The sequence below is a fragment of the Peromyscus leucopus genome, chromosome 16_21 (genome assembly GCF_004664715.2).
Source record: "Peromyscus leucopus breed LL Stock chromosome 16_21, UCI_PerLeu_2.1, whole genome shotgun sequence".
Lineage (NCBI taxonomy): Eukaryota > Metazoa > Chordata > Mammalia > Rodentia > Cricetidae > Peromyscus > Peromyscus leucopus.
Window position 1 is genome coordinate 28,560,619 of NC_051084.1, and position 25,604 is coordinate 28,586,222.

Consider the following 25,604-nt stretch of genomic DNA (forward strand, 5'->3'; position numbering starts at 1 on the left):
CCTGTTTCATGGACTTTTTAAATTGGCAGAATTATTAATTGGGAGAATCAAAATGCCCAAACAAAGACACCACCTGACTCAGAACTAATGCTTGCTGTCCTGTTCTGTTCTCATCCCCGGCCCATGCTTGGGCATATCCCTGATGGTGACATGCTTAATAAACTTGATACCATCTGTCCCCACAGTCATATGTCATAGCAGGGTCCTTTTCTTTGAACTTTGTATATGGAGAAATAAAGGGCTTATTTGTTTTGTTTTGTTTCTTTTAAGGAGGAGCAGTTCATGTCATTAGTTTCTCTGCTTTTGAGGCTGCTGATTTTTTTAATTTTTTAAGTTGTAAATTTATTCATAGACCACAGTGCCTTGACTTACCCCACTGCCGATTGGGGCACCAGCATGCAATGCACAAACCTGTTTAGGGCACTGTTTGTCTGCCTTTTGGCATTTATCCAAAAATTATAGCGTACTAGTATTTTATCTGACTAGCCAGTCATTCCGTGGGATCACTAATACTTAACTATTCCCCATATTTAACTATTGTTTAGGCATAAGAATTGATATAGTCTACATGTCTCTCTCTTTTCTTTTTTCCTTTCTGGTATTGAAAGGAGCCACAAGTACAGCCGGAGAGATAGCTCAGTGTTTTAAGAATGCATACTGCTCTTACAAAGGACCCAGGTTCAGTCCTTAGCACCTCTACCTGGTAGGTAGTTCACAATTGCCTGCAACTCCAGCTCCAGGGAATACGATACTCTTCTGACTTCCAGGCACATCTGCATGCATGTGAACATACTGACGCACAGATATACATATGTACGCATAATTTAAAATAAAAAAAATCTGTGAACACAAACAAAAAGGAACCAGCAGTAAGCTGATTGCTAAATGAGCAATTATATAAACCCACCTCACTCCCCAACCAGACCCTGTCCACACACACACCACCGTGTGTTTTAGATGGTTAAAACGACGAGATCCTGCCGCCACTGATGGTAAGAAACACTTCACTACATGGATGGAGCAGAGCTATCTACTCACTGGTTTTCAGGGATCTCATTCCATGTGTCACCACCAAAGACTTCCACAGTGTTATAAAGCATGTAAATACTCTAAAATTCTGTCAAACATTGGCTAAATGTATCCTCTTTCTTTTCTGTACTTTTGGGGAGATGCCTGAACCTTTATGGTATTACTATAGTGTCTTATATTAACTGTAAGTGTTTTTTTTATTGTAATGGGCTAATTTTTTCATTGAATATCTTTCATTGGGGAAACTAAGGAGATCTCAGTAGATCTAAATATAGAAATCTAAATACAGATTCCAAAGCTGTTTCTTCTGTCCTCTCCTTTTTAGGTTGACTTATTTGTGAAATAGGCGAATTTTGAGAAGATTGTGGCTTTATGGTTTGTAGTATTTCTTAAGAAATATACCCTAAGGTTAAAGTTCTTAGAAAAGAAAATACCTTTTTCCCTAAGAACTTTTAAGACGTAGTCTTTTAGGGGTGCTCTGCAGATTGACCCTTTTTGAATATTGTATATCAACCCTTTTTGAGTGTTGACCCTGACTTAACATTTTTTTCTTCTAATATTTTTTTAACTCTGTGTACTTTAATACTTTAAGCAAGAATAACTTTATAAGATCTCTTTGTTAAAGCTATCCTTAAGCCCCGTACGTGGGTGACTCTGCAAGTGTATTTTGCGAATTTTTACAATAAAGTAAACTCATTACGTTAGTGGCAGTTGGGTATTTCTTTATGTGTCGGCGTACATGTGTTGAACTCTATGAATGTTCTTTGTTACTCAGCATGTCCTGATTTAGTAACAGACGACATCTATGTCCTTCAGATTGCGTTGGCAGAACAAATCATGACGGTGGTCACTTTCTGGAAAGCTTGTCATAGGCTGAGGAAGGCATCCTGGATGGTGGAGTCTGGATGCTAGACAGAGAAGCAGGGAAAACAGCACAGGAACTCTGTCACAAGGCATCGGCTGGCAGTCGGCAGCATAGTCTCACGGAACATTCGGATTTCTGTATCCTGGAAGTGTTTTGGAGTTCCGTCTGTGTGAGAGTCTGTGTCTGCTTCACATTTAAAGATAAATCCTGTCTTAAAAGCTCCCTTGCGTTGTTTCATTATGATATGCAATGTATGTTACCGTGTTTTCAGATAACATTGAAAGTGGACTTACAGTTTTCAGCCTTGGTCAGACATATGCTTGCCATGACCAAGGAGGGCTATAAATTAAATTAGAAATTCAGAAGAACACAGTGAGCTTGTGAAGGGCTTTAATGGTGTTTGTTTTTTCCTTGGGGTTTTATTTTTCCCTTGAAGTAGTTCACTGTTCTTACAGAGCTGTGTGGAACAAAAACCACGTCAGAGATGTGTTATTCCTGGAAAATATTCTGCTCTTCTACCTGCTCGTCAATATATACTAGGCTTGAAGCCTCCTCTGAGTGTCCTAGAGCAGGCCATGTTTTTAAATTCCTTTTTAAAGTGGAACAGGCTTTTTGTCTCATCACTGGAGGCGGAGGCAGGGCGATCTCCCAAGTTCAAGGTCAGCCTGGTTTACCTAATAAGTTGTAGGCCAGCCAGGGCTCCATAAAGAAACCCTGTCTAAATAAATAAATTGCTTTTTAAAAGACAATTCTTCAAGTTGGAATTTTAAAGCATGTGATTAATAATTTTACCTGTTCAGTGAGTTAGTAAAGAACTGTTCCCCACAACAGGAACCATAGGCACCAGGCATACAATGTGGTGTGGATCCGTACATGCAAACAAAACACTCATAACATAAAGTAAATTAAAAAAAAAAAAAAAAAAATAGGGCCGGGCAGTGGTGGTGGCGCACACCCTCGATCCCAGCACTGGGGAGGCAGAGCCAGGTGGATCTCTGTGAGTTAGAGGCCAGCCTGGTCTACAGAGTTGAGTCCAGAACAGGCTCCAAAGCTACACAGAGAAACCCTGTCTCAGGGGGGGAAAGTGCCATGTCTTTGTTTACCCAAGGATGTCATAGTAAGAAAGGGAAGAAGACCAGGCATGCTGATACACACCGTTAATCCCAGCACTGGGGAAGCAGAGGCAAGCCCACCTCTACATTTGAGGCCAGCCAGGACTGTATAGTGAGACCCTCCAAGTATAGTACCTTGTTATCAGATGCTAATCCAGTTACCATCGCTTCTTATATATCCAGGAACACGCATCAATTGCCCAATTTGTATCAGAGTGTGGTTATGTTTCAACACAGCCTATCTAAGAAGACAGAATAACAATTTAAGGGAATTCTTGTTTCGAAAGAATGAATTCACTGTTATCAAGTCAATGTCTGCATTATTCTAGGGTTTCTTGTAGGTCCTTGAATAATTCATTTGATCCTCTTGGAACTGATTTTTTTTTTTTTTTCCATGATAGGCTTTGTCTGTATAATAGCCCTGGCTGTCCTGGAACACGCTTTGTAGGTCAGGCAGGCCTCGAACTCACAGAGATCCACCTGCCTCTGCCTCCGAGTCCGGGATTAAAGGCATCTGCCACCATGTCTGGCGTGGAACAAATTTTTTTAAAGAAATATTTTATTCTTTTCCTGCCTTTATCTTTTAATATCCAACACAGTGGTGAGTCTTTTGGCTTTCTGAAACATGTTCTGAATCTGAATCTGACCGTCTCACTTATTTCTCGTGTGTGTGTGTGTGTGTGTGTGTGTGTGTGTCGGGTCTTTAGGCCTTAGGCTCATTGAGCCTTCCCTGGCCCACGAGCAGAAGAACCATCACCGTTTTCAGTAACTGGAGGTTTTCACCGTGACATTCAATGGTCGGTCCTCTAGTTCTGTGAGTTTTAGATGTTATTAACTGGTTCCTTTGGGGAATTCTAGCAGAGAAGCCTGTGGGAAGAGGTGGTGCAGATCAGAGATAGATCCTGGCTACCAGGTGGGAAAAAGGGTTCATTTTTTTTCCCAATTGCCAAGGTTTAGAGAAAACGAATGAGGCGTTAGAGAATATGACTGGATTATTTTCTGCTGTGATGCACCATCTCAAAGTACTTGAGAGAGGTTGGGTTAATCATCAATGCTACACCTGATTTACTCAGAATCTGAGAGATACAAAAGGTCATGGTCCCACCAGGTATCAAGGTAGATAACGTGGATTAGTCAGAGTTCACCAGAAAAACACTACCGTTAGAAAAAGAAAGTGATTGATTGATCAATCCATTGATTGGTTGATGAATTGATTTTAAATTGGCTCACACGATTCTGAAGGCTGCCCAGTAGCAGGAGGGCAGCTGAAGAGTTAATTTTTGGAGTGCAGGTACATGTTGCTGACCACATTCCCTTTTCATCTGATTTGGATTAGGCCCACTCACATTATGGAGTATAATCTGAAAGTACCAATTCATAACATCATCTTAAAAATAAGGATGGAAGACGGACAGACAGACATAGATAAGAATGGAAGCAATAGGGAAGGATAGACAGAAAGAAAAAAGACACTTTACTACTATTAATTAAATGGGTATAATGGCCTAGCCAAGTTGACGTGCATATCACAATATCCTTAAAAGGAACTCCACCTCAGCCGGGCGGTGGTGGCGCACGCCTTTAATCCCAGCACTCGGGAGGCAGAGCCAGGCGGATCTCTGTGAGTTCAGGGCCAGCCTGGGCTACCAAGTGAGTCCCAGGAAAAGCGCAAAGCTACACAGAGAAACCCTGTCTCGAAAAACCAAAAAAAAAAAAAAAAAAGGAACTCCACCTCAAAAGAAAGCTGTTTCACTGTTTCTGTGTGTAGAAACTAGCAGTCTTAGCTCTTGTTATCTTACAAAGGAAGGGGATGCTGAGGAAAAAGAACAGCTACGCCCCAGCTTCTGATGCCCCTTTGGTTCTTGCTGTCGGTCAGCAGACCACCCCTGCTCTGCAAACCAATCAACCAACCCAGTGAATAAGCTTCAGGCCCTATGGTTGGGGACTTTGGTCTTTGGTTCATTTCATTATACTTACTTTGGGGAATCACACAATACCGGAAAAAAAGTTAACCTAGACATGATTTTTTATAAATATTACAGAAGTTTCCGATATTTATCGGAAGACTAAGTGGAGTCAGCCGTTACGTTCAAATCATTGATTTGGCTCTAAGCTTCCGTGAGGAGAGAGAAGATGCTTTCAAACCGAATGGGAAAAATAATTCACCATCAATTATTGGCTAAGACCAAACAGGAAGCGTTTGAAGAGAGGATGTGGCTCCTGAGAGGAGCATCCTCTCAGGAAGTACTTTCCTTCCTGCGGGCACTCCTACCAGCATTTGTCCCTGGCCTCCCTCCCTTCAAGCCACACCTTGTAAACGCTTTTATGGGCTCTGTTCCCAACACCAAGAATTCCTGGTGTTCCTCCATCCCCGGTTTCAACTAATAAAACACACACACACACACACACACACACACACACACACACACACAAACGGTCCAACGCCGTTTCACACAGGGGATTAACTTTATTCAGTCTTTAAATCGAAACTACAGTTGGGACATACAGCAGGCGACAGTTTCCATATGCTATGTTCTAGGAAAGTAGAGCTGTGTTATTTATAGTTTACAACATGCTGTATAAAATTAAAGCTAGCAAGGAGGCTCCCAGGAAGGGAAGTTAGACAAAGACAAGCAGACAAAGAACCCCGTTTTGCAATATTCTGAGAAGACGCCTGTAAACCCACACACAAGTTTAATATTTACCATTAAGCAATGTGCAGAGAGGTATTGTGTTTACTTTAGAATAACTTAAAGTTAAGAAAGATCCTAAAGAGTGAGAAGGGGGAAATGTAACACGGGAAAGAAAAAAAAAAATGTGCTTCAGAAAAGCCAAGCTGGATTGTCGGTAAGAGTTGATCTTCCTCAAGTGCAGAGTAAGGTCACATGACAGCAGGTTGATCTTTGACCCAACTGTCTCCAAGCACGTCTGACAGCCGCGAGGAATAATTGCTTCCTCATTTAGATTAGACAATGTGCTCTCTGCAAGCCGCGCTCCTCTCAATAGATGGGAGAGAGTAATTGAAGCGGGTTATACTGGGAAGCCGAGTGGCCGATTCCTCCTGGTGTGAGTGTGGAGAGCCCCGGTAACCCCTTCAGTCCGGCCTTCATCCTGTTCCTATTTAGGGAACCCGCAGGGCAGCGGGGCTGAGTGCCTGCGGCTCGCTGCCTTTATTGTTTAGACTTGGGGGGGAAGGTCACATGCCCCCTTTGACAGAGAGGTTTATGGACTCTCTAATTAGCTGCACCCTCCACCCGACAGACAGTTGGCCACCTTCCAAGAATGGGGGTTTGGTAGCCACTGCTGAAGGAGAAAACAAGGTTATTTACCCCTGTGACTGTAGTTCTTGGCACAAGCTCACTCACCCTTTACACTCAGACACGTTTGCCTTTGTTCCAACTTGCGTTTGGAATTCTGAGCAGGGCGTTGAGGAAAATGCGGCTATATATTTAGTGCTACCCAGCACATAAGTTGGCCTCAGACCCTTCTCACTATTCCAAGGCCTCAAACAAAAAGAAGGGTAAGAGAGAGCCTTGCTTGCACATGCCCACCCACCTGCAAGCTCAGAAAAGGAAGTTAAATTCGCAACATCTATAAAATAACGACAGTTGTACGTTGGGGCAGTTGGAAGTCCCAACGGTAAAACGTGATTGGGTTTAGCTATTACTGGAGTGCCCGGAATATATTTGGCTTATCCTGTTCCGTCGGATCTGCGGGATGGTGGGTTAAGCCGATAGAAATGCTTTGGGACTGATTCAAACCAGATGCTCCCGGGCGCAGCCCAGCGTTAGGCAAGGCTGCCTGCCCCCTCGGCCGTCCGCCAGCGCAGCCAAAGCCGCCTGTTCTCCACCAGATACCTCGGCCATAAAAAGCTTTCAAGTCCCCATTGTTATTCCAGGCACATTCCAGGGGGATTGAGTCACAGACTCGACAGGACTTTCTCCTGGCTTGAACTGCGGGTAATAGGGCGGATCAGACCCCCACCTTCGAATGTGGAATCCACTTCTGGTCAAAAGGCGCTTTAGGGCAAGCTCCAGGTGTGTAGCCGTTCTCCCCTCCACCCACCCATATGGAATTCTCTGGTGCACAGCTGGAGTCCCAATGCCAGCTCCAGAGGTCATCAGATGAAGAGACTAGATTTATCTTACAGGACTCAGTTTCCTGTGCTGGTTCGAGAAGCTCAAAGAGGTGCCAGGGGGCTGGGCTGGAAACTTGTATGTTAGGCCAGCTAGGTCATGCGTGCGGGAGAGTCAGTAGGCCCACGCTGGGACTTGAGATTCCCCGGGTTTTAAAGTCAGTTCACAGGGAAAAGTCACAGCCCCTCCCACGCGTCCGCCCAGACTCTCCGGCCGCCTGCCCAAGACTGGGAGCGCGCACAGCTGGCGGCCTGCGAGCTACATCTGGAGTGCTAACCCCCGCACCCAGATGTTCCAGGGCCGGGGGTGGGGCTCCCGGGGAGGCCGTCCCTCCCTCTCGCAGCCGGGTTCCAGATGCCAGAGGCGCTCGGCATCCCACCTCCGGGAGCAATTTGAACCGGCCGGGGCCCTGGGGTGGGAAGTAACTGGAGCTACCCAGGGGAAGTTGGGGTGATGGCTTCGTGCCAGTAGGCTGCCATGGAGACCAGCCCACCGCATGGGATTTAACAACCCTAGTTCCCCAGGAGGTGATGGCAGAAGGAGGGGCCAGCGGGTACACTTGGGAAGGGGAGAGGAGGAAGACACGCCGTTGTTGGGTTGAGACCAGAGCAGAGTCCCTCCTCCTCTTGATCCTGCTTCCTTCAAACTCAGGCCTTTCTGGTCTGGGCTGTCCTCTCCTCCCGGTGGACCTCCCATCACCCAAAGAGGGAGGAGCTACAAGTACCCGCTCCATTTTCTCCAAAACCTGAGCGTGTCTGGAGAAGTGTGCCCTGGGAGGGCGGCCGCGCCCCTGTGACGTTTGTGAGCAGTTTTGGCGATCTGCTCCGCCACTGTGTTCGCCAGGGATTCTGCGCTCTTCCGGAAAGCCTGCGTGTATCGGATGCTGCGATGTGAACAAATCGTTTCCACTCGATTTGTTTCAGCTGCCCTTATGAAGTTGTCCTCAGATTTTTATTTAAGGGTGTCATAACATCCCTGGTCATTGCGCAAATGTGACAATTAGAAAATCAGAGGAGTGGCGGGGGGGGGGGGGGGGGGGGGGGGAGGTGGGGAGGTGGATGCCGTAAAAGCAAAAATGAAGTCACAACCAAGAGGAACATGACGGCAAAAAGGTGGTCCTTTTTAGTTCAGACAGACTGTTGCAGTCTTAAGGCAAGGACTTCCCTCAACCCAGCCCCTTCTGGGAAAGGAGCATTAATAGACCCTGTCTCACCTATTTACCAACTGTTACCATACAAACTTAGTGTCTCGTCTCTCCAAGCCTTCCTGGCTTCTCTGAGAACAAGAAACCAGACTGCTGAGTACCCGGACTAAGTGTTCAAACACTTGACTTCTTTTTCAGCATTTCTAATATGTAATTGGTGAGGGGCCCCGGCTGTGGCTCATTTGGTAGAGCACTTACCTAGGATCCATGAAGCCCTGAGTTCTGTGCCCACCCATAACCCGGACACCCCCGACTTGGTGGCACAAGCCGGTAAACTCAGCACATCCGAGATAGAGGCAGAAGGATCGGTTCAAGTCATCCTTAGCTACATAGAGTTCCTGGCTGTCTTAGGCTTAGAGGGGTCCAGGGAGTAGGAGAAGGAAGCACATTTGACTATCCTTAAGTTTCATGAAAATTATTTAGTATCGTGTATATAAGGATGTGTGTGGAGTTAGAGCTTCAGATGGACCATGTGCTCTCGAGATCTAATTTAGGTTATCAGGCTTTTCTTAGCCATTCCACTTGCCCTAACTTTCCTCCTTGGTGACATTACAGCTTGAGAGGTCTTTTGTTGTTGGTTTGTTTTGTTTTGTTTTTTCAAACAGACAGGTTTGCTCTGTGTAGTCTTGACTGTCCTGGAGTTTCCTCTGTGGATCAGGCCGAACACGAACTCAGAGATCTGCCTCCCAAATACTGGGATCAAAGGCCAGCGCCATCACCGCCTCCCCACCCCCGCCATGACTGGAGGTTTGTATGCCTTTCCTATGTGATTGGTGTTTCAGATGCCTCCAGACCATCTCACTTTTAGCACCAAGCATAATAACTATTTTTACAGCTATTTCCAATCTAGCATGATGTATGGTTAGCACTAAATTCCATTTAGACTAAAGTATCACCCTAACTTTGCCAAAAAAAAAAAAAAAGGAGCTAGATTTTTCAGGAGGTCACCTCCTTATTACAGCTGAACAAAGGACGTTTCTTGCCTTTTAGTTCTGAAAGCTTTTCTTGGCCAGCATCTCTGTAACACAATATTACAGCTGAACATCGGCTCTATAAATAAATAAATAAATAAATAAATAAATAAATAAATAAATAAATAAATAAATAAATACCAGCACATTTCCTAACCCAGATCATCCCTGGAACCTCGGGTGTGGGGCCAGATAACCTCAGGAAGATCCTCTAGCTATTGGTTGCAGTGATTTTGCATAACAACAGCTCCAAAGTGAAAGGTTTGGAATTTAGCATTGTGCCCACCCCGCCCGGTGCCAGGCTAATCCTGAATCAATGATGACTGAGCTGGTTTGTAACTCCTTAGCATCATTTGTGACAGCCGAGTTCACGTTGAAGTTGGAAAATTAACTCTGGCATGGCAGGCTGTCTCCACTCTTCCAACCCCCCCCCCCATCCTTTCTAGGACCTTAATCACGGTAGCTCTTTGAACTCGTTGTCTATCTAGCTTGAACTTTTGCTCTTTCTGCCTCTACCACAGGAGCCCTGTGAGTACAGGTGAATGTGTGCTGGGAATCCAATCCAGATTCTCCTGTACGCTATGCAAGAGAAATTAACATGTAAAGTGGGGAAAAAAATAATGAATACCGCAAGCAATATGGTAACTAAACTACAGCCTCAAGCCTGCACTGGAACCTTGACATTAGTCAACATATGAGGCCTTAACAAACAAAAAACTATTCCAGGCATGCTAGAATATATGCCTTTAATCCCAGCACTAGGAAGGCAGAGGCAGCCCAATCTATACTTTTTTTTTTTAAGTCTAGACTGGTCTACATAGTGAGTTCCAGGACAGCCAGAGCTACATCGAGAGACACTGTTTTGTTTATCTTGTTGTTGTTTTAAAACACACACACACACACACACACACACACACACACACACACACACACACACACACACCTTTAATCCCATAATTCAGGAGGTAGAGGGAGTTCAAGGTCAGCTCTGTCTCTAGTTCCAGGCCGGCTCAGGGCTACACGAGGAGACCCTGTCTCTAAACACACAAGCAAATCTTTCTGCAGTCTTCATTTAGTTATGGAACCATCCTACATTCATTTGAAAATATTCACTGAGGGCTTCATATTTGCTACAAGTGGTGGTGGGTGAAAGTGGGTGTCCATTGCTCAAGCTAGATCCCTTTACATCATGTTTAAGTCACTCTTCACATATTCAATCAGCCACTGAATTGGGACCAATATCATATTCTATTATCTCTTTTTTTTTTTTTTGGCTATCATATTCTAAATATCTAGTAAATTCTAATTCTCTATTCACCCCCCCACACACACACACCTTGGTATCCCTACATTCTTAAAGGTGGTCCTAGATCAGCTATTGTGAAATGCAGAATGTGAGAAACCCTATCAAGGACGCATAAGCCTGATTGGTCAGAGCAAAGAGAGAGAGAGAGGATGCAGTGCGGAAAAATAGTGTCACCACTGGTGAGTGTCGGGGAGTCACACACCAGGTCATCCAGCAGCCATGGGATTTCCCTAGAAGGATTACTAGGAGGAAATGAAACTCAGACCAGTGGAAAGAGATTGAGGGGGGTGTGTGTCTCTGACCGCCTCTCTGCCGCCTCCGTTTGCCATCGGTGAAGTTTGACCCCAGACGGAACAAATGTTCCTGAACTTGGTGCTATCGCTCTCTTGCTGTGGCAAGATCTCTTGCCCTAGATAGATACCTCATCTGACATCTGACTTCAGATGATGTGGAGCACTTTCAGGGTGGGGTAGCCATCAATTTCAGAAGGTGAAAAACAGCTTGGCTCATGTCAGCCTCTGACCTAGAGAGAAGGAGATAATCAGGGAATCCAAGACATTGTCTCCCAGTGAACAAAATAATCAGCCAATAAGGGCAACCCATGCTTCTGTCTCATTCCTTCTATTCCAGACCCCCCGCCCCCCAGAAAGCCACCAAGCAGCGGCCCCTCCCCTCAGAAAGCCTGCGGGGTGGGGGGGTGGCAGCTCCCTCCCCCGGGCTGCTCAAGACCACGCCTATAGGCTATTTAAGACCTGGTCACCATGTTTGCCACGTGATCCCTCTACTGACTTCCGGAGAGTCACGCAGAGGTTGCTTTGTTCTGTTTATTAAACCTGGATTTATTAATTCGGCTTGATTGGCTTTTCGCATCGGCAGAGGATATTCAATAACCGGGGATCCAAAACTTACCACTCGGGGGACTGGGTGCCTCTCGGTTAGCTGCCTCTGCTCACTAAGAAGGATCTTTGTCGACTCATCTCTGTCTTGCTTCTCAGAGCTCCAGGATGAGATCTCAGCCTTGCCTGGGGCTGCGAGGCTCTATGCTTTCCTGCCTAGCTTTCAGTCCTCTTACTGAATTAATTCCTCCAATGTGTAAAACGATCGCTTCTGTCAAGCTCGTCGTCAGCATTACTGCTTTGTTACCTGTCTCAAAAACTGACATATTCCTTTAGGAAATTTAAAAGATACAAAAAGAAAATACAAAAAAAAAAAAAAGGTAATCAAAATTAGCCAGCTGGAGGGAACAAATCTTGTACTGACACTTTAGAGGGCATCCTTGTAATAGTTTTTTTTTTTTTTCTTTTTTTCTTTTTTCTGTGAATTTCTACACATGTCTAGATTCTCAAAGATGGGCTGGTGAGATGTCTGAGTGGGTACAGCAGTGTGCTGCCAAGTTTGGGGACCTGAGTTCAACCCCAGGATCCATAGTGGAAAGAGAGAGAAACTAAAAGTTGTTCTCTGACCTCCACACCCAAATCATGGTACACATGGGTACACACACACACACACACAAACACACACACACATACACACACGCATGCACGATTTTCATGCAGTAAATTCTTAAAGAGATGTTAAGTAAAAATTAGACTTGGAATAAAAAGTTTACCAAAGTTTATGTTTAATAAAAAAAGTACGTGTCAAGACTCGGTGACTGTTTTCTTTCTTCTTCATCTTTGTCTTCTTCTTCATCTTTGTCTTCTTCATCTTTGTCTTCTTCTTCTTCTTCTTCTTCTTCTTCTTCTTCTTCTTCTTCTTCTTCTTCTTCTCCTCTTCCTCCTCCTCCTCCTCCTTCTTCTCTTCTTCCTCTTCTTTTTCTTTGCCTGACCTGGAGCTTACTGTGTGGACCAGGCTGACCTTGAACTCATAGGTTCCCCCTGTCTCTGCCCCTCCCCCAAATGCTAAGATTAAAGACATTACCACCACCGACCGGCTAACACTTTTTTTAAATTTGCATGTGTATGAGTGTCTTGCCTGTGTGTATGTCCACATACTCCTGGTGCCTGCAGGCTTCAGATGTCCTAGAACTGGAGTCACAAGTGGTTCAGAGCCACCATGTGGGTGCTGCAAACCAAACTGTGGTCCTCTGCAAAAGCAACAAGTGCCCTTAACCACTGAGCCTAGCTCCTCCATGCCATTCTTAACTAGTATTCTAACTAAATAATTAAGCTGTAGGTAAGAAGTTATTTGTTTTAAATCGGGCTTTTAAAAATTGTTTTCAATGAAATGTCAAACTATTGGGATACTTGCCCCCAATCAGGATCTCATGATATCAATTTGGAATTTGTTACATGAATCCTAAATAGTGTTTTAATAAAAAATAAAAAAAAACCGGGGCCAGATATTGGGGTCAATGTTGAAAGATCAGAGAGACAAAGGAACAAGCCATTGCCACACCCTACCTCGCCAATTCCAAGAATCCTCTGACTGAATGCCTTTGAGTCCTCAGCCGAAAGGGGTACAGCCCAAAAGGGCTCCTCAGCTGAAAAAGGCTTAGTTCCTGTCTTCTCACCCTTGTATACCTTTCTCTCATGCCCAGCCATATCACTTCCCTCTTAGTACTGGGATTAAAGGTGTGTGATTCCAAAGTACAGGGACTAACGGTGTGTGCCACCACTGCCTGGCTTTGTTTCCTCTCCTAGACTGAGTCAATCTCATGGAGTCCAGGGTGGCTTTGAACGCACAATGATCCAGATGGACCTCTGCCTCCCGAGTGCTAGGATTAAAGGTGTGTGCCACCACTGCCTGGCCTCTGTGTTTCATCTAGTGGCTTGTTCTGTTTTCTGATCTTCAGGCAAATTTTATTAGGGTGCAACAAAATATCACGGCAGGATTTTTTTTTTTTAAGGTGTATTTGTTTGGGCAAGGGATGAAGGTTCCCCTGTGCAGGAGTCACCGTGCAGGTGTTGTTCCCCCCTCTGACCCAGCAGGTTCGTAGATTGTCAGGTTTAGCAGCAAGGGCCTTCACCTGCCGAACCCTTGCTCCAGTCTCCCTGGTTTTGAAACAGGGTCTCATGGAGCCCAGGCTGAACTGTACTTGAACATCTGTCCTTCTCTAACAGGAGCAATGGCTTACTTTTGGTCCCCAGCACAGAGGTGGGAGAGGGTGAAGGGGCTAGACATCAATATCTCTGAAACATGAACAGACCGCCAACCGTATAAATCAGGCTAGTTGTCTTGGCACCTGTCTTTATCTGAACACTCAGGAGGCAGAGGGAGGCAGATCTTTCTGAGTCCGAGGTCAGCCTGGTCTATCTACTCATCAAGTTCCAGGCCAGCCAGGACTACGTAATGAGACCCTCTATCAAAACAACAACAGCCAACAACACAAACCTATATAAATCACTTCGTACCTATTTATCAATCTAGGTCTTACTAATTACTTTTAAAAATAAGATGTGTTAGCCGGGGTGGGGGGTGCTAGCACACGCCTCTAATCCCAGCACTCTGGAAGGCAGAGGCAGGTGGATCTCTGTGAGTTTGAGGCCAGTCTGGTCTACAGAGTGAGTTCCAGGGCAGCCAGGACTGTTACACAGAGAAATAATAATAATAATAATAATAACAACAACAATAACAATACATGTTAACATTGCTGTATTCGGCCATTGCTTTCTTCCTCCTGATCACACAATTTTCAGTCCCTTTCCCAGTCTGATTTTATTTCAGCAGGCTTTGGTACTTGGCTGCCCTTACAGAGTTCTTGCTCACCCTACCCTCCACAGCTGGCCCTACCCTCGGAATCCTGTTCTCTAGCCTGTTGGAAGAAGGAGAGACATGCCCCCAGCGCCTGCTAGACACCAGCCAAATAGAAGGCGTACCCACTAGGCTCTTGTGTCTGGGCTCTTTTCTGGGAACAGTTGACCATTGTTTCTAGCCAGAAGAGGTGAAAGGACCTTCTTCCATCCCACAGTTTCCCTCTGCCTATTCCCAGAGGACCCACCTGCTAGTCCTGAAGTTCCTAGTTTCCCATGAGGGTGTTTTCATCACTTTCCTACATAGATTACATGTCCTGAAAGGAAAAACGTAGACACCAGTCCCCAAGCTCCTTTGCTGGGGCCGTGATGGTCGACTGGCTATGGAGGAGGTCAATTTAGGTAGTTTCTAGATAATTCTCATTATACTGTGGTAAACAGTATCCAGGCTTGCCTGTAACTGTACAGTTTTCAAAGCACTTCTTATCTGCTATCTTGTCCTCGTGTTACAATAGGATGATTTAGTTCCAAGAAAATAGACTCTAAGGCAGAATCAGCAAGAAGTTTCTCAGAAACAGCATCTAGAAGGCGGGAAGGGAACAAGCCTGGGCAGGTTGGGTACTTGGACCCCAATGCAGTTCTATCCAAAGGCTCAGCCCTCTGCCAAGGAGCCTTGGGCGGAGGTAGCTCTTCCCAGACTTCCTCAAGTGAGGCAAGAGGCCTGTCCCTCACAGCCTGACACTGACCGCTGTATCTGAGCTGCCTCCTGGGAAGAACACTTGGTCTTGAGTCAGCTGCCCAAAGCGGCAAACCCCAGGCATCTGGAGGGGTCCAGCGGTCAGGCCACAGCACCCGCTGCTCTTCCCCAAGGTCAAGGTCTGCCTTTCATGGCAGTTCAGGCAAGGAGTGGAGTTCAGAGCACATAAAAGATGTACATGGGGCTGGAGAGATGGCTCAGCAGTTAGGAGCACTGGCTGTTCTTCCAGAGGATCCAGGTTCAAGTCCCAGCACCTACATGGCAGCTCATAACTGCCTGTAACTCCAGTTTCAGGGGATTTGATACCCTCACACAGACATACACGCCAGCAAAACACTAATGCACATAAAATTTAAAAAAAAAAAAAAAAAAAGAAAGAAAGAAAGAAAAAAGAAAAGAAAAGGAAAAGAACCCTGTCTTGGAATCCTCCCTTCCCTCCCAAAAAAGGTTTTTAGCTGGGAGAGACTTCAGAAAACAACCAGCCTCTCTTATTTTTGGATAGATTATGTAGTTTTTTAAGTTGTTCAAGAAATGAGACTCTGATAAACTACTCTGGCCCTACTTTTCTTAGCTGTTAAAACGAAATGAACTAGCTGGGTGGTGGTGGTGGTGGTGCACTCATTTAATCCCGCACCCAGGAGGCAGAGCCAGACAGATCTCTGTGAGTTCGAAGCCAGCCTGGTCTACAGAGCAAGATCCAGGACAGGCACCAAAACTACATGGAGAAACCCTGTCTTGAAAAACCAAAAGAAAAAATAAAAAAGAAAAGAAAGATAAAAGTATTCACTATGTTAAAAGATTCCTTCACAAACACTTCATTGTTTGGGCTTTTATTTGCTTGTTTTGGAAACAGAATCTCACTATGTAGCCTCAGCTGACCTGGAACTCTCTCTGTAGACCAGGCTAGCAGAGAGCCACCCACCTCTGGTTCCCTAGTACTGGACTTAAGGGTGTGTGCCGCCATGTGGGGCCAAGCTCTCTCAACTATTGCCAACACGAGGATCACATTTTATATCTTGGGGTACTTGTACAGAAAATGAGTTTCTAATTTAAACTTTGTTAGTTGGGTTCCTGTTAGAAGTGAGCAAATATTGGGGGTGGGGGTAGTCCTAAAACTTTTTTTCTGGCACATTTTGATTAGACATTAATTTTTTTTATTAGACATTAGGTCCTAGGAGACTTTGGCTGTGAATATTCTGGTATTTGGAATTCATGATCGCATAACTTCCTGTTCTCCAATGAATAAGCAGCAGAATTCAGTCTCTCTGGTGCAAAGGAAACACCACAGTTCCTTCCTCTGAACTTCAGAACTGTTTGTGGTAGGAAAACAGATCCAAAATATGTTTTGTGTTTTGTCGTGTAGGCTGAGTCCCGAAAACACCATCAAGAACTAATTTAAATAATTCTTCATCTACAAACCATCTTAACACTTGTTTTATCAGGGGCTTAACACAGAGATTGGGAATTCCATGGGCTATGTGTTTAAATCTTGTTTTCTAAAGGCGGGAGAGAGATAGCTCAATGGTTCGGAACCCATACTGCTTCCAGCTGTCCAGCTCCAGGGAGATCCAGTGACTCTGGTCTCCTCAGGGGCCTGCACATTGCCCCCACCACCACCCACAGACATACAGATAATTAAAAATAAAATAAGTCTTTAAAAAGAAATAGTTTCTCTTCTGGAAAACACAGAGGGAAATTTCTTCTTTTAAAAGAATTTATCTGGATGGTGTGGGGACACATGCCTTTAGTCCCAGTACTTGGCAGACAGAGGCAGGCAGAGCTCTGAGTCTGAGGCCAGGCTATCCTACTCAGAGTTACTGGCCAGCCAGGGTACATAGTGAGAGTCTGTCTCCCTAAAAGAAATGACTATTGGTGTGTGTGTGTGTGTGTGTGTGTGTGTGTGTGTGTGTGTGATGTGTGTGTGATGTGTATGTGTGTGTCTGGTATGTGTGTGATGTGTGTGTATATGTGTGTGTGTGTGTATATATGTGTGTGATGTGTGTGTATATGTGTGTGATGTGAGTGTGTGTATATATATGTGTGTGATGTGTGTGTGTATATATATGTGTGTGATGTGTGTGTATATGTGTGTGTATATGTGTGTGTATATATGTGTGTGATGTGTGTATGTGTGTATGTGTGTGATGTGTATAACGCCCACAAGCCATGGTACTCATGTGACAGTCAGAGGACAACTTATAGGAGTTGGTTTTCACTTTCTGCCTCGTGGGTTTAAGAAATCGAACTCAGTTAATCCCAGTATTCAGGAAGCAGAGGCAGGAGGATTTCTGTGAGTTCGGGGCCAGCCTAGACTACAGAGCGAGTTCCAGGACAGCCAACGCTACACACAGAGAGGTCAAACTCAGGTCATTTAGGCTTGGTAGCAAACACCTTTAATGACTGAACCATCTTGGCAGTCTTGAGTGAATTTTCCATTCTTTTGACATCCCCAAACAGGGACTACTAGCAATAAAATTGTTCATAGAAATAGTAATGCTCTTGCTGGGCGGTGGTGGTGGTGCACACCTTTAATCCCAGCACTCGGGAGGCAGAGGCAGGTGGATCTCTGTGAGTTCGAGGCCAGCCTGGGCTACAGAGTAGGTTCCAGGAAAGGCTCCAAAGCTACACAGAGAAACCCTGTCTCGAAAACAAAACAAAACAAACAAACAGGAAATATTATTGCTCTCTTTAAGGATGAATTAGCTACATCTTGTTACACAGTAAATCATCCCAAATATAGTAATACTCATTCATCTTTATTTGTTTTTTACTTTTTAAAAACTTTTAAAAAGTATTTGTTTATTATGTATACAGATTTCTGCCTGAATGTGTGCCTGCAGGCCAGAAGAGGGCACCAGATCTCGTTATAGATGATGTGAGCCACCACGTGGGTGCTGGGAATTGAGCTCAGGACCTCTGGAAGAACAGCCAGTGCTCTTAACCTCTGAGCCATCTCTCCAGCCCCCAAAACTTTATATTTTTTAAGGCAGCATCTCATGTAGCCCAGGCTGCCCTCAAACTCCCTACATAGCTGAGGATGACCTTGAATGTCTGCTTCTTCTGCTTCTACTTCCAGAGTGAGCAATCATTTCTCTTTTGCAGTCTTCCCGCGTTGGGGATTAACTCTTTAGTGTGGATGGTGGCTCTGGCCAGGCTTGGGCTTTATCATGCTACGAGCTGGAGCTTTAGGAAGGCTTGATGGGAACTGGAAGAGCCATGGCCAAGGGGCTGCTTCACGCTGCTGGCAATGTGGTATGGCTGTTGGCAGGAGGTCTCTACACCTCTCCCCAATCACTCTTCTTCATTTTGTTTTTTTTTTTTTTTTTCCGAGATAGGATTTCTTTATGTGACAGCCCTGGCTGTTCTGAAACTTGATTTGTAGGCCAGGTTGGTCTCAAACTCACAGAGATCCCTGCCCCTGCCTCTGCCTCTGCCTCTGCCTTCAGTGCTGGGACTGAAATCGTGGACCACCACACCCAGCTCACACAATCGCTTTTTAGAATTGTTTGAGTGTCTTCACAATATGGTGTCCCGCTTTGGCCAAGGACAACCGGGTAGGAGCTGACATGCCAGCAGGACATAAGTCCTAGAAGTCAACCCATCTATGCCTATCAGTAACCCTGGGGTGTTCTGTAGCAGCTTCAGTCCTGATAGAGTGTGGAAAGAGGCTCTACAAGGGCGGAGATGGAGATGATGTGCACTGGGGACGATCTGGCATGAAGAGGAGGCCGATGTGTGAATTTTAGTCATTCAAATGATTGGGAAGCAAACGCACTGGCGTGATCTGACAGCTTCCCCTGCGCTCCAGCAGAAGAGAAGTACAAACAGAGACTCATTACGAAATCTCCAAGCTCTCGGGATATTTATACAGCACCCAGAGCCTCCGTCAGAGAAGGCAAGGGGGTGGATCTGGGTGCCCCCTGCAGCCAGACTGAGCCACCCTCAGAATTCCCAGACAAGTGTTTCCAAGAGGTCCTGCGGTTTGTGAGCAAGGAGACATTCAGAAACAGGAAATACCAGCCCAGCTGTCTGTGCCTCAAGCACTCCTGTGTGTGGGACGCTTATCCTGCAGATACCTTAACTCTTCCGGAGCCACAAGGGCATGGATAAAGATTTGAGTGCGTGCGGAGAGTCTGCACACTCACAGCCCCCAGTTGTGATTCTACTAGGCAGCTTCTGCTGGAAAGCTGACAGCTAGGGGGTGTGGCCCAGATGGTAGAGTGCCTGCCTAGTAGGCATGCAGTCCTGAGTTCAATCCTCAGGACACTATAAACGGGAATTTGAGAGGGGGTGACAAGGAAGGTCACAAGTTCAAGGCCAGCGTCAGTTACTTAGCAAATGTGAAGCCAAAGCTAGCCTGGGTTACGTGAGACCCTATCTCAAAAAGAAGGAGGAGAGGGGAGGGAGGACAGAGGGGGTGGGGAGGAGGAGAAGAAGAAGAGAAAAGAAAAGGGAAAATCTAGCCCTCTCATATACCAATTCTGTATCTCCGAATCTTGATCAGTAGCTCTGGGAAGACCTGAAGAATGGCTTTGATTTCCTCTTTTCCTGAACCCCTAAACTGAATTCCTCAGCTCAACTTCTTCTGCCTCCATTACAGCTATCACTAGCATCTTAATCTACATCACTGGTCTTTACCTGAGTGATGGATGCAAGAATCTCCTAGCTCTAGTTTTCCCCTCTTAGAGTTTTCTCCTTTCCATTTTCCACCCATCATGCAGTTCAGTATATCAGGAAACTTGTAGGGCTGGAGAGATTCTTCAGAGGTAAAGAGCACTGGCTGCTCTTCCAAAGGACTGGGGTTCAATGCCCAGCACCCCATATGTAGGTCATGACTGTCTATAACTCCAGTTCCAGGGGATCTGACCTTCAAGGGCACCAGGTATGCATGTGGTACACACATACACACACACATACATACACACACACACACACAGGTAAAACATTGACACATATAAAAATCAGTAAATATTCTTTAAAAAAGAAAGAGAGAGAAAAACAGTGAACACTACATTGTCACTGAGGCCTTGAGGTGTAATTATCAGAGAGAATGAACCTCCCTCCCTGTTTTAACCAAAACAGCCTAAACAAAGTGCCCTAAATGTTGGTATAATGTTTTCACCTGAATTCTAATCATTTGTTTATTTTTAGAGACAGAGTCTTTACTAGGTAGCCCTGGAACTTGCAATATAGACCAGGCTATCCTTCCATTCCCAAGGATTCACCTGCCTTTGCCTTGCTCCCAATGGCATGCTACTACGCTCATCTTGAGAGATAGATAGGTTCTTCATGAAGGTTCTGGAACAGGGTGCAGCTCATTCACTTTACTAATAAGAAAGCTTCCCTTCAGTGGAATAAATTTAAATCAACTTCACACTAAATGATTCAAGGTTTGTTCTTTACTTTTTTTTTCCCCCTCTGAATTCTGAATTTCTCACCTTGGGTGTCGAGAAAGGTCATCAAAGTTGTGAAGGAGGACTGACCCAAATCCAGGAATGAATCAGGGCTGGTGGGAAGGACGTCTTTTCCTGTCTGTATTCTGTATTTATTCACTGACCTACATAGGGATGTGTCATGGAGTTGACTTTTTAAATAGCCCTTTAATTTTTAATGTGTCCTCCGAGCTAACAAAGGGAGACATTATCACAAGCCAGTAATGATGCTATACCTCAATTATACCAACCCTCTAAGCTAACCAGACTCACACAAGGGTCCTCCATCCCAGCTTCAAGGTGCTCTGTGATGGAATGTAGAGCTCCTTCCAGGGAGGTTATGAAATCCCAGAACAAACTAATTAAAAAGGAGACCTCCCAATGAACTTGATTTCACTTTAATCTTACAGGCTTTAACACACTCTCGGAAGGAAAAGCAAGTCTTCAGCTCAGCAATACTGTTTCCACCTTCAACAGGTTTGGGCATTACTGGGCCGTGGGGTAAAAGGGAGATGGCTCATTTACTGATCTTTGGCCTTAATTCACTCTGTTGGAAGATTTTTAAAGGACCAGGCTTACCAAAGGACCAGGTCTCCTTTTTCTCTAGAACAGTTGTTTGCCCACTGGGTGATCTATAGACAGCACTTGTCTGAGTTTCATCGTCTCCTTCAAAATGGAAAAGGCATCATCAACCTCATGACACTGTTCTGAGACTAATCGAGATAATGGATGTGAAAGAACACTGTCTTTGCAAATATAGTACCTTTTTTTTTTTTTTTAAGACAAGGTTTTACTGTGTAGCTGCTGGCTGTCCGGGAATTCCCTATGTATCTCAGGTTGGCCTTAAAAAATTTCACAGACGGGGTGTGTGTGTGTGTGTGTGTGTGTGTGTGTGTGTGTGTGTGTGGTGGTGGTGGCGCATGCCTTTAATCCCAGCACTCGGGAGGCAGAGCCAAGTGGATCTCTGTGAGTTGGAGGCCAGCCTGATCTACAGAGCAAAATCCAGGACAGGCACCAAAGCTACACAAAGAGAAACCCTGTCTCGGAAAAAAAAAAATTCACAAATCTCTGCTTGCCTCTGTCTCCTAAGTGCTGGGATTAAAGTTGTGTGCCACCACACCTCAAGACTTTTTCTTCTTTTAAAAACAAACAAAAAACAGTGTCTCATCTTTCCCTGGCTAGCCTCAAACTGGCTATGCACCCAAAGATGACCTTGAACTTCTGATCCTCTTGCCTCTACCTCCCCCAGGGCTGGAGTCATAGGGTTGTACCACTATGCGTGGCTTTCTGTGGTGCTGTGGATTAAACCCAGGGTTCCATGACTTATCTACAACTATGGTAAGGAGTGGAATCTCAGCTACCTGGCTACATGGAAGCGGCTGGCTAGTTTTTTAATGTCAATTTGACATGAGCTAGAGTGGTTTGGGAAGAAGAAGAAGAGGAGGAGGAGGAGGAGGAGGAGGAGGAGAAGAAGAAGATGAAAGAAGAAAAAATTGAGAAAATGTCACTAATAGACCAGCCTTTGGACAAGGCTGTGTTGCATTACCTTGATTTTTTTTTTTAGATTTATTTATTTATTTATGTATACAGTGTTCTGCTTGCATGTGTCCCTTCAGGCCAGAAGAGGGCACCAGACCTCATTACAGATGGTTGTGAGCCACCATGTGGTTGCTGGGAATTGAACTCAGGACCTCTGGAAGAACAGACAGTGCTCTTAACCTCTGAGCCATCTCTCCAGCCCGCATTACCTTGATTTATGACTGATGTGGGGGCCCATCTCACTGTGGGTGTCGCCACTTGTGGATGGGTGGGCCTGGGTTCTATAAGAGAGCAGGCTGGGAAAACCATGGGGAGCAAGTCAATAAACAGCACTCCTCCATGGCTTCTGCATCAGCTCCTACCTCCAGGTTCCTGCTCTGTTTGAGTTCCTTGCCCTGCTTCCCTCAGTGATGGACTGTGACATTGAACTGTAAGCTGAAACACACCCTTTCCCGAGTTGCTTTTGGTCATGGTCTTTTGTTGTAGACAGGGTTTCTCTGTGTAGCCCTGGCTGTCCTAGAACTAGCTCTGTAACCCAGGCTAACCTCAAACTCACAGATCCACCTGCCTCTGCCTCTGGAGTGCTGGGATTAAAGAGAGGTGCCACTGCCGCCGGCTATTCATACTTGTTTAGATAGGTTCATATATACCATAGGCTGGCATCAAAACTGCAAAGTAGTATCCGAGGATGCCCTTAAACTTCTGATCCTCTTGCCTCCATCTTCCAAGTACTGAGATTACATCATATGTCCATGATTTATGCAGACCACTACCCTTTGTACAGTTTTAGGGATCACACCCATGTAAGCACTAGGCAAGCGCTCTACTAATTAGGCTGTATCCCCAACCCATGCTCTTTTTCTTTAATAGATTGTATTCTTTTCTGCTAACTGAATTTGGGTTGTTGTTTATTTTGAGACAGGGTCTCATTATGTAGCCTTTGCTAGCCTGGAACTCACTGGGTAAACAAGACAGTCCTTGAATTCATAGAGATACACCTGCGTGTGTTTCCTGAGTGTTGGGATTGAATTTTAAAGAATTAATTGCAGCTCCTTTTTTTTTTTCTTTTTGGTTTTTCGAGACAGGGTTTCTCTGTGTAGCTTTGCACCTTTCCTGGAACTCACTTGGTAGCCCAGGCTGGCCTCGAACTCACAGAGATCTGCCTGGCTCTGCCTCCTGAGTGCTGGGATTAAAGGCGTGTGCCACCACCGCCCAGCAAATTGCAGCTCCCTTTTAAGCTTCTGTGTGGGTGTGGATATGTATGGATCCATGCATGCCGCAGCACACATGTGGAGGTCAGAGGACAATTCATAGGAATCACTTCTCTCCTTTCACCATATGGATCCCAGGGATTGAACCCAGATCTTGAGGGTTGGTGGTAAGCGCCTTTACCCACTGAGCCCTCTTACTGGCCCCTAAAGTGAGCAACTACCAATCCTGATTGTGTCGGTTAAGACGGCAGCTAATTGTTTTTCATTTCTTGAAGGACCCACTTCTCGATACTGTTGGAAGTGGGATTAGATTTGTAATGCAGAAGCTTCAGATGACATCTTCAAGGCATCCTAAGCACCAACTGTACCACCCTCAGTATGTAGCTGATGTCTCAGGACATCTGTCACATGATCCATAAAGGATGATCTCACTGGGCTTCATCTAACAGACCTGGGTTTGGATGAGGGAGGGGGTGTGGCACAGTGGGGATGAATACATGGTAGGCTTGCAATGTGTGTTTATTGAATGAATCAATGAATATAGTTTTAAAAAATCACTTTTTATCCAGTTATGGTGGCACACCTCTAATGTTCCCAGCACCTGAAAGCTAGAGGTGGGAGCTCAAGGTCTCCTCAGCTAGGCAGTGAGTTAGGGACCAGCCTGGACTCCCTGAGATACTTGTCCCAAACAATGAAATAAGATAAAATGAAATCACTTTTTTTTCCCCCTGAAAATTTAATTCATTAACTCCAAAAAGCGACAGGCAGTTGGAATTTATAGAAACAGAACAGAGACCAAACAGCTTTAAATTTTGGCACAAGAGAAGTATTTGAGGGAAAGAGTGAGATTTCCCTTGTAACGGAGTATCTGCCTTGTGTGCTGTGACCTTGATCTGACCGCAGGTACAGCTGCAAGCTGCTGCTTACTGCTAAGTGGATGACATCATCGTAGTAGTCACCCTCTTTTTAAAATCTCCAACAGCGCTGTTAATCAAGTGCAAGCCTGTAAAGAGAGCTGGTGTCATCCAGTTCTCTGCTGCCCTCCTGATCGGAAGGCTCCCCCTTGGCCTCTGGTCATGTCCATTTGGCAGGAAGTCGGCTGATCTGATGGCTAAGGACATTGACATCTTTCTTTCCTTGGTAGACTTGATCCAACCTTCTACAGAAATACAATATAAATGGAACTGAAGTGTGGTCCTGCAGATAATAGCACTCCCGATCGTCCAAATGTTTTCCCAGATCATGTCTGAGGAAGACAGTGGGCAGACAAGAAAGCGGGGCACCGAATCTGAAATCAGCACACTGATCAATGTCTTTACTTTGCTGATAGAATGCACTTCCCTTCCCTCCCTCCCTCCTTAGTGACATACAGGGTGCCTTTGCGTTTAAGTCCATTGTTTTCTGCCCTTCAGATAATTTTTTTCACACACACAAAGATTGTCTGGCAGATTTATAATATTACTAATTATGCCCCATGAAGTGCTTGGGACTCCATGAGAGTGTTCCATACAATACAAACTCTGTAGGATGGAAACAATTTGTTTACCCTAAAACAAAAATAAAAACCCTCATCTGCTTCATTAGGTGACACTAAGTAAAGCACAATAGATCATTGCAATCAGTGTACTGTCCCTGAGTGCGTGCTATGTGGCAGGCCTTTGTATAAGTGAGCCATATCTGTTACCTCATTGAAGACCCTACTAGAGCATGCTAATTATTGAAATATATGTAGAGAGAATGAAGGTAGTTGGTGGACTGTTGCGAAGAACTTTATTGTTGGTTCACCAACATATTTAACCAGGCTGTGTGAACTCAGCCTCGTTTTCTTTAGCTCTTAAGGCTGGATATCATCTGAGGAGAGGAGAAAAATCAGCTTACGTCCGGTTTTGCACTTCATTCTCTAATCAAACCTTTATGTGAGGAAGAAATTAAGGTTCAGAAAACTTAAGGTCACATGGTTGGTAAATGTTAAAAGCTAATCAGTATTGTAAATTTGTTGTATCCATCCCTCTTAGTGTATTTGTGTGTGTGTGTGTGTGTGTGTGTGTGTGTGTGTGTGTGTGTGTGTGTGTGTGTGTATGCCATGGTGCACATGTGGAGGTCAGAGGACACTTGTGGTGGACTCAGCTCTCTCCTGCTTCCATGTGGGTTCTAGAGATCGAACTCAGGTGGTCATGCTTGCTCTATCACACTTGATCACAAAGCCACCTTGCTGGCTGTAGCATCAAAGCTTTAAAATCATTCTCCTCTCCTGATTTTAATGTTAAATGTATAGCTGCTGTTGGAAACCTCTGGCCTAGAACTGACCACTGTTTATTCTACTAAGGATCTTACATCATTCCTTAACTAT